This window comes from Dermacentor albipictus, chromosome 4 (genome assembly GCF_038994185.2).
Source record: "Dermacentor albipictus isolate Rhodes 1998 colony chromosome 4, USDA_Dalb.pri_finalv2, whole genome shotgun sequence".
In the NCBI taxonomy this organism is placed as follows: domain Eukaryota; kingdom Metazoa; phylum Arthropoda; class Arachnida; order Ixodida; family Ixodidae; genus Dermacentor; species Dermacentor albipictus.
Window position 1 is genome coordinate 133886277 of NC_091824.1, and position 16366 is coordinate 133902642.

General features: G+C 52.0%; 1 long non-coding RNA gene across 1 annotated transcript in view; it reads left to right on the plus strand.

Moving 5' to 3' along the window:
• The window catches only part of LOC135898403 (uncharacterized), an 85115-nt gene that overhangs the window by 53150 nt on the left and 15599 nt on the right, over positions 1-16366 (plus strand). Inside the window, exon 4 of the long non-coding RNA XR_010563321.1 lies at positions 11217-11425. This is a non-coding gene — a long non-coding RNA (uncharacterized lncRNA). The remainder of the gene's footprint in view (positions 1-11216; positions 11426-16366) is intronic.

The window sequence follows — 16366 nt, forward strand, 5'->3', positions numbered from 1 at the left end:
AAGGCGAAGCGTAAGCGTCCTCCAAATTTTTTCGCTTGCTGAAACGCACGTAACTAAAGAAGAGAGTTAGTTCACTAGCGTGCGTAAATTACCAATCATTTATGCAAACCATACAGCCGCTCTCCGTTTTATTGGAAGCCATGCCAAAGTACAGCTGTTACTATTACCCGAAGTCCCGTTCACGTAGACGTCAAGTTAAACAGGTTGCGCATTCTGCAGCCCTCGCTCCCTCTTACGTAGTGCGAAGTGAAGTCCAGCTGCGCGCTATTATTTCGCGTGAGAATATGGTGCATTGTGTGACGCATGCAGTAGTAGGGATGACGCGCTGTAATGACGTCGACGATAATCCCGTAGTAGATCCGGCGCATTTGTGCGCTGTGGCAACGCAAAATATTTTTGCTGGCTTTTGTCCATTGTTCCCTTTCGCGTTTTCTCATTTCCTAATTTTCTGAGTATTGTGCCGCTCGAAGCGTTTCGCTTGTCCATTGAATCTAGTGCTTTAGCGACGGTTATTAGCTTGCCAAGCTAGTAACAGTGATTGTGTTGCACTTTTCGTTGACGTAAGAATTTACAGCGGCATATATAATTTTTAGAAATGGGGTCTGGTAGTTTCCAGGACAAAGGTAATCACTTTCTATCTCCTTTATTAGATAAAGGTATCTGCCAGTATTGCTGCCGTAGTTGGCAGGAACACGGCTAATGGTACTTTAATTTCTTGTTCGGGGAACTTGGCGCAATGCGTATTTATTTTTAAAGAAGTTGACAAAATGGAACATCAGATATACGCATGCAGCCTTGTTTGACGCAGATACTGCGACAATGAGTTTGTACTTTTGTTGTCCATTATCCAATAGGTATAGTCCTCTGGAACATTAGGCTTGTGTATGGGATCCCTGAGCATATTGTGCCTAATTTCCATGCTTATGCCTACCAGGGCACAGCGTGGAAATTAGGTGATAAATGTCAAAAAGGTGATAAATGTCACCCCTATATATATACGCAGAAACCGGGCGCCTTAGGACATGTTCCAGGGTTGCCAGTTTCCAAGGTTGAAAAGCTACCTGCTATTCCTAAGGGTAACAACAGCGAAGTTGACGGGCCGGTCAGCAAATGAGCGAGGAACTTCTAGCGAGACAAGGCAAAGAAACTAAGTTCTAAAGAAGAAAATTAATTTTAAAGAATGTGCAACTATCCTCCGCTCACATGTTGTACGTGCTCGCTAACATTACTACGTTAGTATGACGCCATCGCCTTTCTGTGTCACGTCTGCAGCTACTCGTGCAGAGGAAATGTTCATACAATATAATGATAGAGCGCTATTGTGCCTATCATACGGGACATACTAAGTACACCATGCGAGACATAACAAATACAACAATAAGTCGTCAATCAGCATAAACTGCAGCCCTACGTAGCGAGACGTCGTGCGACGAAGCGACCTCAAGGTATTTAATACCGCTTTTCAAATTGCGCGTTTCAAGGATTACTTATTGATCCGATTGGTTGGCGGCAGCTTCACCAGATGTTGACAGTGCTGTGGCGCCATCTTCCGTCTAGGCGTGACGGTAATATACGGGAATGGGAGTGTGTGCACGTCAGGTTGACAATTTTAGGCAGTGACTGGGCGTTGTTGGAGCAGCGGAAGTGCAGCAGAAGATCAGCCGAAATCCGCCATTCTTCTTAACCCTATAGACTATGGCCGAAGTTTTGTCCTAGCAGCAAATTTTAAAATCACAAAATATCATGCGCATCCCGCACTCTGCCGCATTGCTTGCCAAAGTGTGGCAGGCGCATATTCGCTTAGGCACGGCGGTCTTTTGTTGGACACGGCCACCTCGCAAATTTTGCCCATGGGCCCGAAACGATTCCCCGTTGACGTCATTCATGTCATATGTCAGGCATTTGCTTGAGAAGTAACCAACTGTACATTTTAGTTAAATATCTGTACTATCAGCTGTGACTCCGTGGTAGCTTACGAAAAGGTGTACCGTTGTCTTGCCAAAGCAAGGCAACCATAATTGAAAATTATGGATGTTGACAAACTGCACTTACTCTATATGCGTTTGTCCCCGATCAACAGTTGCCCTACTCGTATATCTATAACGCTTCGTGGTATACGAGTAGATGGCGCCACGTTTTACTCGGCGTTGCAGCAGACCGAATTCTGCATTGAAGCCCAGAGCATGTAACAACCCCTTGCAGACCTATATAAAACTTCAGCCTCGGTCGAATGCAGTACAGTGGTACAGTTAGTTGGTACTGCGCGCGCGGTGCGCGTGTGTGTGTAGCGCACTTGATTTCCGCTCGACTGGCACTATAGGGTCATTCACTGCAGCGTTTGGCCCCACGCAGGCATGCATGCACGTACGCACACACGCACGAACGCACGCACGCACATCTGGAGTGCGCTTGCGCTGCGCGAATGAATAGACGGAAGCCAGACACCCCCGGCCAGACTCATGAATGAAGCCGCGCTCACGCACCCTGCCACTACGTCGGCGCGGGAGGTGAAGAAAAAAAAGAAAAGGAGCAAAAAAAATGTGCTCACTTTGCAGCTGAGCTTTCTGGTTGGTCTGGAAATTGCTCGCTGCGGGATGCGTGCGTGCAGTGGTAGTCGACGAATCGGGTGTGATTACGCAGAGCAGCTTCGTAAGGTGACGCGTGCAGGGAGGCAACACGCGAGCAGTTGCATTTATACGAACAGGCATACAACCGTTCTGATTAGTTTTGCGATAGTTTGTCTCGCGAAAATGCCGGAACTCGGCATCGAGAGACATTGTGAGCCAGGACGCACGTGCTAACTAATGGGGGAAAGGCCGGCACCTCATCGTATAGTTAAAATAGGCAAGCGACCCCCTTTTTTTTTCTTTTCGTTCTTTTTTTTCCCGTCCCGCAAAGTAGGTGCAAGCTCGATATCCTGCTTGATGCAGTTGCGGTTAGCCTAGAGCCAGTGGCAGCTTTCGGGATACGAGGTGCACTATACGTCTCTTGTCTGTGCACGAGTTAAGAGTCACGCAGAAGTATGAGAAGCGGGTGCGAGACTTTCCAGTCTTTCAGTCTTGCCAGTCTTTCCGGTAACATATCACGTTCCGCGCAATCAAAGTCGCTTGTCATGCAAAGTCGTGTTGTCAAAGCTCATTTTGCACTGTTGGGGACAATCTAGTGTAAGATAAGGACGGAACCGTGCTGCAGTTGCGTGCCCTCCCCCCCTCCCCCCCCCCCCCCCCACACACACAAATGGATCTTTGAACTAAAGTAGCTTTCCACAGAAGCTGCGGCCGCTGAGTGTCGTAGGAACAGCGAAAGTTTGCAAACTTTAGGTTTGGAAGTGTACGCATCGAAGTGTGTTGCCCGTGCACGCAGAGTACGTTTCGAAAGCATGGACCGGAAGGCATAACAATATTTTGCGGCAAAGAAATGCGACACTGCGTCGCCACCAACCACAGCGTTCTCACGCTAAAACTGTTCGTAAAAGAAGGTTCTAGCCAATCAATGGTATTGGTCATATTATTAGCGAAGGCGGCCGGCCAATGTCAAACTATACTTACGAACGAAAATCTTTGTAGATTCAGCCCTATAGATGCATATCACCAACTTCGCTCCCTGCATCTTATGCAGAGCAGCAGAGAGAGTGTGTGTTTTAGACCTTCAGACATTACTACGTCATCAAAATGCCTAACTACATCGAGCAGCGCTGTGAGCGAGGACCACGTAGGTTCAGGCCCATACTGCACGAATTCTGTATAAACGGTCCAGAAGAAGCGGAATATTTCCTTCCGAGAATTGGTTTTAAAAATTCGCTCCTTTGAATTCACTAAACACTTTCAAGATTATACTTTGAACCAGAACTTGGGAGGTGGCCGCATTTGTTTGAAAGCGCTACAAGAACGGTCAAAAAGCGTTCGTATAGTCATTGATTACTGGGTTGTCTTGTGAATATCCATGACCACAATAAGTTTCGGACTGCATATCTCGTTCGAGATATAAATAAACGTTCCAGTCGAGATAGCGTGGAAGTTTGGGCGCTTCAATGACCTCGTTAACGCACCAGGACGAATCGTATTGCCGCTGTCTGGATTGAAATTGCTCCAATGCCAGTGAGCGGAAGTAACCTCGCCAAGCCCAAATCTCGGTCTTGGCGAGGTTACTTCCGCTGGTTACTTCCGATGCACTGGTCGAGATGGCGTGCTTCCCTCGCTGATCACAATATAGGGCCAATAGGGGAAGCTTATGGGGTTCGGTTACCGTATCAGTGAAGAAGTTTATTTTGCTCTCTGACTTCACGTCCGTTGACGTAAGGTATTTGCTGAGCTAGACTCTTGCTATGGAAAGTCCGCTGTAAAGCACGTGTCCCTGCCTTCCTTGGGCTGGGCTCTGCCCCGTTACACGTCATCACTCTCGCCGCTAAGCAGCCGGTGGCATGCGTCTCCTCGCGAGCGCTTGTCTCACTTTTTCCGCAGCTTTTCTTGCCGCGACTCTTGGCATCGCACTCTGACAAGGCGGAGAATGGACGGGGAGGGATGGAGGGGGCGTAGTGACTTACAGGTGTATTCTCGTCTTCGAACAGTGTGGGCTGCGCCATGTTCCTGTAGCTCCTTACATTCAATATCTTCGAGCGCGCCCTTCATTACATATTGAATTAGGCGGCAATGATTTCTTTAATGTCGGAGTGCCTCGATTATGCTATTGTCAAATTTGACCACATAATTAACGTTTCGAAGTTATCGCGAACTGACCAGCAACTGCCCTAGGACGTGCACACCGGAACTCAAGCAACAACTCAGGCCCAAAGAGTCGGTTACTTGACATAGGCACACTTTGCACAGGCAACCGCCTCAAGGAAGGTTAAAGCGATCCATGTACGAATGTAACGTCTGAGCGAAGCCCTTGTGCAAGCGAAGAAAAACGTCTGCGCTGACTAAGTTGCATATTGTGATCTCCTTGCAAAAATGACTCCGTAATCGATCCACAGGCACCTGCTACTATTGGTTCCTGCAATTATCCTTCTATATTAGTCATACATTTTATAGAGATGGGAATCAAGCTATGGAATGTAACATATAATAACATACAGTAATCGAACATACGCTGCCTAGTAGGAATTTACATGAAGTATACTTATAGGGAGGGATGGCTATCGACGATCTAGGACTGAATCTCCGCGCATTTTGGCCAGTTGATGAAGTACTTTGGGCGCCATGTTTCAGTTTGTCAGTCATCCGTACGCGACCCGTACGCGCTGACGGGGTGAAACGGCTGAAGGGCATCTGGCGCGTGGCGCCCTCTTGGGAGACGGTCGCGTATCGATTGAGGGTACCTCTTGACCTTTTCAGTGGGGATGTTGCGAGGCCCGCGTGCGGCGAGAGAGCAAGGCAGAGAGAGAAACGGACGGGCCTTTTTCTGCTAGTGATTTTTTTCCTCCCTTCAGTCCGCGCTTCCCATTCCCGCTACCTTCCTTTTATTCTCCCTTTCGCGCTGCGTCCAGCACGAGCGCGAGGCAGTCCTAGCGGAAAATGTCGTGGGTGCCGCTGTGGAGGCAAGATGGCGATCGGCAGTAGCGGTATAGCAGCGGGAAGCATATGCGCGCTGATTGGGTGCGTGTGATCACGCTTGAGAGCGCTCACTCTGCAGCAGCCGCACGGAACGAATCTGCGACGTACTTTTTGCTTGCTGCGTAACATCGCCGCGTTTACTTTGTGCCCAGCATACCTTCCTTGCAATCGCAGCCCAGAAGTTGTAATGGTGGCGCGGTTCATTTTATAGATCGCATGAAATGCCAAGCAGCCTTGATGTCATAGTACATACAATGTGGGCAACCTTGTGACATGAAATGAGACGCGGCGACGCTGTGCCAAATATATTCGCAAATGCGCCCCATGTGGTTAATTGCTGCTGAACCGCAAGTTTAAAGGTGTAAACGTTATCGCATCACCCTTATGTCGAAGCGTAGCAAGGCTGGCAAATCCACCATCGACTCGTAGCAGAGGGGTTGTAAACCAAAGGCTGCCGTAGATCTCGCAGGGATGTACACGCGGCGCTGCACGCTGTCTTGCTCTTCACGTGTATAGTCGATTGTCTGCGCCGGCAATCGAACCTGCAGCTTAGTCGCGTAGGGACGTGAAATAATGCCCTGAGTCTTCGTTTATCTCGGAGTAGAGTCGTGCATACCTCTGCCACCTGTCATAAAGCAGCACGGCGGAAGAAGCAGGCAGTGTGACAGCTGAGTGGTGCACAGTTCTCACGACCCTGCGCCTGTGAGCCCGTTCCGCCGCCATGCTCTCGCGATGGGGATCGTAGTAAACGCTACCATGGCTATAGATTTGGCTAGATGTAGCAATTACAAGTTTGTTAGAGAGCAGGACCGCGTTTTTAACTGTTTCGTACTTTAAAACAAGATTGTCGTACGTACTCGTTGGATGACGAAATGTTTGCTCCATTCGTTTCACATACTGCGAGCATCCGGCAACGTCTACATTTACTGCACAATCCGCGAGTTCGTATTATGCAAATTATGATAGGAAGTTCTCCTTGGCTGCTGTACTGACTGTAGTGTTAAGTACCAACAAACGTAGTGCCAGATAGTACGCGGTCTTTAGGTATGTACATCGTCCCACGTTCTTCTTTAAAGCAGTCTCCCTAAAGAGAGACAGAGAGAGTGGAAAGTTAATGGTATCGGGAGAGGTTAGCATAGCGACAACCCTGGCAATATTCTCCAGGTGATATGATGACGGATAAAAGAAAGGGAAGATACACATAAAAAGTACGAAACCAATAAAAGAGCGAGAGCGGACTACTACTTCGCAAAAGTATGTTACTCATATAGTATATTCAAAGCCACACACTCGATACGTTATACTATAGAAATAATTTCAAGAGCTAACGAACCCGTCCTAACACAAGACCACACAGTATCTCGGCTATGGGTGGCATCTCGAAAGCCAGTTCGCAAAACCCGACGCTCTCCTGGCTTGTTGTCCTTCGACTCTTCCTCTCCTTTCGAGAAAAAAAAGAAGACAACTATAATAATGGTCTCAAAATACGAGAATAACGCCAGAAAGCCGAAAGCGGGCCCCTCGCCCTTTACGTCTGGGCCCCCCTCGTGACGACACCCACGCTGCTGGTGGTTGTGGCGGCGCAAGGACGGGGCAGGGACCGCGGGCCAGGTCTCGTGCGTCACGTCACGACGTTGTCGGCTGCGGCGGCAAAGCGGGCGGCCCCGCGCGCGTCTGAATGGCCCGTTGCCAGCAGCCGGAGCTCCGCGCACGCGTCGTCGACGGCTGGCCAGCCTAGCGAACGCCGGCGCCGCGCGAACGCGAGGTCATCGTCCTGGGTCGACCGCCGTCGCAGGCGCCGGGGCCCCTCCGTGTTCTGGCTCCAGCGCATGTAGCCAGCGTTCTGAGGCGGCCCACGTGCCTGATGAATGGGCGTCGCCGTATAAGCGACGTCGCAGCCGCGGCTGTTGCGCAGCTGCGTTATGCCGCGGGGGACTTGACGGCGAGGAGGGAGGGGCCATTGTTTCCTTTTGTTCCGAGACTTGACGCGCTCCTTGCCCGAGGACGTATGCTCTTGAAAGGGATACTGTAGTGGAGCCAATATTAGGCCAAACCAGACAGAAGGTAGGTTACGATTCTGGAGTAGTAAGCTCGTAACCTTAACCGAGTGTACAGGTTTAATGTGTCATTGATGATTAAAAAAATTAAATTACGTGGTTTTAGGTGCCAAAACCACTTTCTGATTATGAGGCACGCCGTAGTGGAGGACTCCGGAAATGTCGACCACCTGGGGTTCTTTAACGTGCACCTAAATCTAAGCACACGGGTGTTTTCGCATTTCGCCCCCATCGAAGTGCGGTCGCCGGGGCCGGGATTCGATCCCGCGACCTCGTGCTCAGCAGCCCAACACCATAGCCACTGAGCAACCACGGCGGGTGTCATTGATGATATGTGACAGGGGAATAGGTGGCTTTCGTATAAGCGGCGCCAATCGCGCAGCCACGCTGTTGTGTAGCTGCATATGCCGTGGCGACGATATGACGAAGAGGGGAGAGAGAGAGAGAGAGTATGAACACGTTTTATCCCCTTCTTTCGGTGATTCGGCGCTCTTTGCCTGAGCAGAGGTACACTTGGAGGGACGCTAAGGCATAAACACCTAGAATATTAAATGCATAACTTTCAGCTAGGCGCTTGTTTGGTTTGTCAGAGATAAGGTAGGGCATGAAAGACGGGTGGCGGCTCTACTTCCACATTTCCGATGCTTTCTGTGACGGCGCGAATGGTGAAATCTTTATACCCTCGAGGCTGTGGCACAGTTATAACATATCGATATAAACAAAACAATTCTATTAGGTGTGCAAATGAAGAAAGCTTATCTCAGCGACTTGTGAACGCTGTGCTACGAAAAAGTACCACGGGTGTAGAAAACAGAAAGAAAAGGAAGAAAGGGCGAAAAAGTGATCTGTGATCCCATATTACGGCGATTCTGTCACGAAAGAAAAAAAAACAGAGAAACGTTCGACCGGTATTGAATTGCGGTTCTTATTCGCTTTGAAGTTTGCATATTTGAGCCTAACACGTGGTGCATACAGGAACTATGCTGTGAGAAGATGACTCGCAATCTCCCGCAGGATGTCCGCAAAGCCGATTTATCGTTTTTTTTTCTTTTTTAATACAGTGGGACACAATCGGTCGTGTGACATGCAGGCTCCATCCCAACGGGAAAATCCTTGCGCTCTGTCAGATGTAAAAACCCTCCGGCGCGCCCCGTTGTTTGCGGACCGCGTGAGTCAGCAGCGCGGCGCTGGAAACGGGAGCGCCGTTCGCCGCAGGGGTGTTCCCTCACCAGACGGCGCCGCAGTCTCGGCAGCTTTCCCTTCGATTACACGGTTTCTGAACCCTGTACCGATCGACGAACTGCGGACGTCCCGAAAGGTCACGCGCCGTGGATGAGCTGTACTCGAACCAAAAAGGCGCCAGCGTCCGCGCCAGTTTGAGCAGTTGGCGCGCCGCTGCTTCCGCGTGACGTCACCTCCGTGACTTCCCAGCGGCGAATGGGGCTTCCCTTCCGGTCGCACAGATGGCGCCAGGAAACCCACTCGCTTCCCTAACAACTTCCCAGGCGACGAGGTTAGGCCACCTCGGCTTAACCGCGGTTCGCTCTCCGTCGCCGCGATGGCCGCAACTGCTCGGCAGTGCACAAGCTGGTTCTTTATTCTATGAGTGCACTGGGAGCGCTGAGCGCGGTGAGTTGCGCTCGGGCGGTGACAGCGTTCCCGGCGGGTGACACCTGCGCCCATTGCGGCGGATTTTCCTTTCTCCGCGATGTGTGCTTGCTTTCGTTGCTGGCACGTTCGTCGCTCCTGCGCCGCGTTTGGCTTCGAGGTTACCACGACGCGTGCTACTTCGGTCTCTAGGCTTCCTTAGTGCTCTGGCTTTCGCTCTCTCTGTAGTAGTCAGCCCGCTGCGTGGTTGACGCAGTGGTTTATCCTCCGTTCTTGTGTTCGTGGTTGCCCAAGTAGCTCTGCTGCTTTGAATACTTCTAAGTATGAGGGTGATATGGATTCGGACATCTGTCGTGCGTGACGCTTCTGCGACCGTGAAGATCGCATGCTGATCGCGCGGAAGCTTGGCTTTTGTCGGCTTCAAATGGGCGCAGCTTTATCCCAGAAAACCAAATGCAAGAGTGAAGTATTGGTAAATTCTTGTCCTTTCCAGGTATCCTCTTATTCGAAGAACGAGATTGTGTAGAGTAATTCTTGGTCTCGGCTGCTTGTCCTGAGGCAGGTATTTCATTTTGACAAGGGAGGAGGAGCAAATAAGGAAAGAAGGCAGGGATGTTAACCATTTTGACACAACGCTCTGAAGATGGGTGTTCTGTTATATCAACATATTTATTGTTAAAGCAATGAAAACGCAGTGGAGGATTCAGATAATTTTGAAAGGTTTTGAGATTGGCATTTCGCAGGTGTTGCATGGCTTAGCTGAACACAGGACTCGGCTTGACTGTAGATGTCTGAGAAAGGATTTCTCCACCTTATCTTTCTGCATTGTTGATGAGAATAATTGCGAAACTTTGAAGATTGCTGTCATAGCCCTGTTTTTCTGTGAGCAATTATATCATGATTGTCACCGCTGGCGTCGTCGCAGCACCTGATTGACGTGCAGTTCTCCCCCTGAAACATGCTAGTGAACCTCAGAAGCGGCAGCGTGTCGTTTACATATTATTTTATTTATGACGTACTGCAGGCCGTGAGGTAACCAAGCAGGAGTGGAGTACAAAAATATAAGAATGTTAAATCGCAACATCCAAATTCAAGCAAAACGAGCAGTAGGAAATAACTCGTAACAATAGTATGAGCTAAACAACACGTTCACTTATAAGGTCAATAGAATCCACACAGTATACTAGCCGGCAAAGAGTTCCAATCAGTGATTGTCTGAGGAAGGAAAGAATGCTTAAATAAATTATTCCTAATATGGGACGTGCCCCTAATGTGTGCCGTTATTTGGTAACGATGGCGAATAGTTAGTCACACCAGTGTGGATGGTAGGCGTCGGACGTGCTCACAGAATCAAACCATGGAGATGACACCTAATATCTAATAATTCTAAACACCGTTGTACAGCATGCTAGCATGCTGCTCCCCTAACGCGGATGTTTCTTATCAGCCGCGAATTCCCTTCGGGGTCGGCGAGTGCGAAATTGACAGCATACGCAGGCCCCACCCCCTTCTCTTTCTCAGGAGATGAGCTTTGACGTGGCGGTCGCGGTACCCATTAATTCTCGTACAAGAAAAAAAAAAGAGGGAGAGAGGTACAGCAAACCGAAGAACGAGGGCAGGCCCGTTATGCCGAAGATACGTTGCAACCACCGCCTGCTACTGCTACAACCACCTGCGCTGCCCGTGCACCGAACACGGCTGAGACGACTTCCATCCGCATCCATTCTCGTCGCGGGACAACGTCCTTTCCCTCTTGCTGAACGAGGAGGAGAGAGGTTGATCGCGATCCCTGCATACTTTGCGCGGCCCGTGACCGTCTGGAGCGCGCCGCGGCGGGATGGTTTCGGCGCGTCGCGACGCGGACTGGTTTCCCGGCCGCTGCATCGTGCGGAGCGAGCCGCCGCGCTGGCTAATGATAGCAGGAATTCGTGCCGATGGGGTAGAGATGGATGGCCTCGCGCCCTGAGCCGCCCGTTTCCGTTTTCTGCTCTCTGTCCAGGAAGGTTCACCGTCCGGAGTGAGGCCGCGCCTTGGTCCTGAAGACCGGCGTCCTTGTACCGTGGGCCTGGTGAGTCCCGGAAACGGAGGGAAAAAAAGCAAGGTGCCTTCTGCGTCCGAGCAGTGCCGGAGGTTCGGAAGGGAGTCCATCGCTGTCATCTTGCGTCCGTCGCCAGATCGTCAAGTTTGCCCGGACAAGGGAAACCAATAGTAAGGCTTGTAAAAACGTGCGCCCGAAGCGCTTGTTGAGAACGTTGGTAGTCGTAGTTGTAAACGATGCGGAGGTTTGCTCTCTCTCGTTCTTTGCACGATGTCGCCTAGTTGTGACGGTAGGTTCGGTAAAAGTTGCGCGTTATGCATTATGGTCTGGCCAGAATTTCGGTAAATCTTTGTAAAAAATTTCTTAATTTGTTACACCGGCGTTTCTGAGAATAGACTTGCCATCATAACAGCGGTTCTTTGCCAGCAGTGAACATTGACAGCAGGAAGACGATATTATTATGGTGGTAGATGTGTTGCGTGCAACTATCAAGTGCTACTGGGTCCTATGAGCAGACAGTTTTCGTTTTGATAATACATCCCACCATTGGCGGGCAGTACAGTTCAGTGTGTGGAAGTGAACGACTGAGAAAGCGGTCGTAATGCTTGCTTTCTTTCTCTCTCTGTCTGCACTTGTATCATTTTCCTGTTGTAGTGCGCGTCCTTTTAGGTGCTTTACTACGCTTCCTAATCAGCAAGCCGCACGCTGCTATGTTGCTGAAAGCCGGAGAATGCGTACCTGATAGTACTGCCATTGAAATGGACCAAGATACACAGCTCGCTGTCTCCCTTCAAGAGGAGTGCCACGGATAGAGTGGCGCCCGCCGCCCTCTCGATGGGTGTATGGGGAGAGAGGCGCACAGTGTAAGGAAAGGTGGCCTTCTTAGTGAGCGCTGCAACTTGTAGCATCACGAAAGGCTTGCTTTCTTATGCTTCAGACAAGCCGAAGCGTGCCTTCAGTCACCGATAGCTGGAGGAGGCACAGAAGCGTTGGTGGTGTGTTAATCAAGGTTGATCCCACGTTCTCGTAGTGGCGTGGCCGCCTACATAGAAGTTATGGCCTCGATGAGTGGGGCTGTATTTCTCGTGTTCTGGAGCCACACGTCCGTGCACTAATAGGTTTTACTGCGACGGTTTCTCAGACTAGGGGTCTGACTATCCGACCGAAAAAAAATATATAAAAAAAAAACGGTCTCCGTAGTAGTGTGTCGGAAGCGGCCGAAGGAACAGTATTAGAACCTCGGATAATGAACAGACCTTGCACATCATTCAGGAGTTGACAGCGCCCCCGCACACCGACCGCACTCCATCGGAAGACATTCATAGCCAAAATGGCGGTCGCAGGAAGGTCTCGACGGCGGCCAAGGCCCCTGGTGGCGGCCGGCCGCCCTGGGCAACTCCCGCGCGTTTTGTTGCGAAGCGCTCCAGTCGCGCCAGCGTGCTGCTTTCCATGAGGCGGCGCGGTTCGCCGGGCGCGTTTCGTTTTTATTGTCTCCCTCGCCCTTTCCTCTCGGAGCGGCGCCTTCACAGGCGTCTTTCCTTCTCTTTTTTTCTCGTTTCACCCTTTCTTTTTTGGCTGCGCTCGGCGGCGAGCACAATGATGAAGCCGTCTGGCGCGCCTGCGCAAACGCGGCGGCTGCGGACCAGCCTCACCTCTTTCCCCTGCTTCCTCCTCCTCTTTTTGCGTCTGCGGCGGCGGCGACGGCTATCGCCGCCAAGGTGCGTGCACTCGTCGTCGGCGCGCCGTCGGCGGCGCCGCCGCCGCTTGGCGACGCTACGAGATCGTGCGCTGCCGCTGCTTCTGCGATGGAGCTAGCCTGTCGGTTGGCGCATGCGTCAGCCCCCGGTATTTCCCTTCCCTCCTCCGCTGCCTCTACTACTGCTCTGTGCTGGGCGCTCAGCGAAGCGCCGGGGGTCCACCTCTGCATTCCGCCGCAACGGAATTATCGATCGGCGCGGAGACTTTGCCGCGGCGCAGCGGCCGCCCGGGCGTAGTCGCGACCGGACGCGCGGACCGAGACGGTCGCTCGCCAGCGGCGCCTGGTCCCGGTGCTGCAACCCGTTCGGTCCCTGCCGCTGAACCCTCGGCGCGCCTCTTCGTCCCCGGCCTTCGTCGTCGTCGTACCCATCCCGTCCCGAGTTCTGTCGGTCCTTCGTCCCTGACCCTTGTTATTCCTGCCTGCCTACCGTCCCATCGCCCGCCTGCATCTGTGAGAAAGAAATGTCGCACTTCCTCTTTCTCCGACCATCCTCTTGCCTTCCTGGCCGGTCGCCATCGTGGTCTCCAGCCTGTCTCTGCCCCTGGCCTCTACGTGCTGCATCAGGTGCTTGTGACTACGCGTTCGAAAGTCAGGTACCTGAAGTAGCGCGCGGAAGGCTCGAACCTTGGGCCTCCATTCACCGATGGACCGCAACAGGCCGTCGTCGTCGGAGAGCAGCGACGGGACGCCGCCATCGTTGAAGCGACGAGCCCGCTGCGGAGGGCCAGAGCGACAGTCAATGGAGGACCGCTGCTAGCCCGACACTTCAGCCGCTCGCCAACACCGGCGGATCGACAACGGCGCCGCCGGAGCTCAACAAGGCGAGACAGCGGCCACTTCGAGCCGTGAGTTGTGTGTCGTACTGCTTGAGCCTGCTCCTGTGTCTCGCTGTTCCCTTCGCTTCTCTAGCGCGATCGATCGCGGTCAGGGCGCCGTCGGGAGACGGGTTCGTCATGGCCGCTAACATTACGTGCTCCGTCGTGAATTATTCGTTCTACGTGGAAATAGCTGGCCAGTATTTCCCCCGCTTCCCTTTTGACTAAGCACAGCAGCTGTTACATTTAAAGCTCGCTTGATGCAGCTTGCGAGAAGGAGTAGAGGGTTGCCACATGGAGGCCATGCTTTACTAGTTTCTCAGTCGCCATGCTGCTCAGTAGGATTGCTCGCCATGGTGGGTAGTCCAATTGGTTAAACACGCGAGTGTTTCTTATCTGGGTAACTTAATTAGGATGAATGACTCCTCGTGTGGTGTACAAACTCCAGAGCTCTGCAGGATTTCCTTTATCTTCACATAGACTATAAATTATTTTCTAGGCCTGGGGATAGCTCCCGAGCGCTGCAGATCGGCATCTACGGAGAACCTGTTCTCGAAAACAACTGTGCGCGTTACGTCGCGCCTATGTAGATTATACCGTTGAACACTGGATCTGATCCACGGCCTACAGCAAAAATTGGCCATACGAAATTTCGCTAGCCCTTCATTTTCTGATACACGCGTAAACTTGCAGCTTTTTCGTGAAACAAGAATGTTACAGAGGCAGGAGGCTGTTGACCTACCATATTGTAGTCACCTGCACAGTCGACAGTCTTTTAGCAATGCTCGGAATATCGGTTCTTCTCCTTGAATCTATAAAGGTAGCTTGCTTCGCGAGAAATCTGCAAGCGAAAAGAGGCATTAAGGTCCGTGGTTCGGCTCGCCCGCAGCGCCAGCCCGCGCAGTGGCGAAGCGACCTCGCCGAGACGGCAGGAGAGCGCAGTGCAGGCTGAAGGCCGGTGCCGCGCTACATCGCAAATGTCAAAAGTCAAGGGCCACCATCGCGGTGGCGACGGCAGCTCCTCCGCAGGATCGCGGTCCCCAAACCTTGTGCATCAGAAATAGAGAGAGTGACAGAGAGAGAGGTTTTGTGTGTGGAATGGTAAAAACGCTTACGGCGAGGGGGAAAAGGAGAGGAAAGCGATGCGAGTATGTAAGAGGAGGCGCGGAGCGTGTGTGCTTGTTCAGTCACCGAGTGTGCGGGATGACTGGAAAGGAAGGGGCGCGTAAAGGAGCGCGAGAGATGAAGGTGAAGAGAAGTGCTGGAGGGGAAGGGGTGGGAGGTGATGCTGAGGATGCGGCGGTGCTGGATGAAGACGAGGAGGAGGAGATGGTTTCTCCTCTCGATGCGGATGCGGATGCGGCAGGAGCCCACAGCGCGCGCCTGCGCCGCGCGCGCCCTTAAGGTTTGAGGGGCGTGGCATCATCGTTCGGGTCTTGCGCGCGCATACCGCGGCTCCCTTTGCTCGTCACTCTCGCGCGGCGCGCTATGGGATGGAAGGGAGCAGCCGCATCTCGCGCTGCGATGCCCTTCGCACCCGTTTCCTTCCCTTCTCCTCAAGCGCGCTGCTTCGCTTTACATGGCTTGCTCGGAATGAACGTTCGGAGATCAAACAGCCGTGCGAATGGCATGGCGGCGCTTCGAACATCGTTGGCTCAGCCTTAACCCTAGGTTGAAAAGAGACTGCTACGGCACTTAATGATCTTGTGTTCTCTAGGAAATGCCCCCGAAGTTTCTCAACGAAGCTGCATGAGCAGACTGTCGCCTGCGAAAGTATTCACGACACGCCGGTCGGCTGGTTCATCCTGGCTTTCCCCGTCTGATATACGGGTGACAGTGTGACCTTTCTTGTGCTCGGGATAAGTACCCAGTGGGCGCAGTGCTCTCAAAACCATTCTAGTAGGGCTAACGTTTGCGGAGACATTTTTTTTTTTTCTCTACGCGGTGCAAGGCATCTTCACTGATGCAACAAGTAAAATTACACGGCTACTGGAGGTGGAAGGATGAAGGATGCAAAGAGCTAGACCAAACGGTGGAGCGGAGCAAGATATATAAAAGAGAGCGCGCCTCCTGTTCTGCTGATCGATAACGGGTGACCCAGACGTCTGCAACGCATCCCCGACCCCCCCCCCCCTCTCCCCACCACCACTGCTACCCGCTTTCCTGCCTGATGCATCGCCACATCCATATGAATTTTGTCAATTTAGAAAGCAGAGATGTACTGTCGTCGCATGCCCAAGCAGTTGGTCACTCCGGCATGTACCCTGTCGCCGTAAGCCGTGCGATAGAACTGGCCAGCTCTAGCGCTAGACTAGGGGGTAAGAGAGAGAGAGTGTGTGCATTGGGTGGAAAGAGACTGAGAGGTGGGTACCATGCGCTCGCATGGTGGTGACAGCGAACCTTAGTGGTGACCTTTCTGAGCCGCTTGTGAGCTTCCGTTGCAAAGGAAAGTGTACAGAGAGAGAGAATGAAGACCGCGTCTCCATGTTCCCTGCGATCGAAGACCGAATGCGCGGCAAGGAGTCTCAGAAACGGCT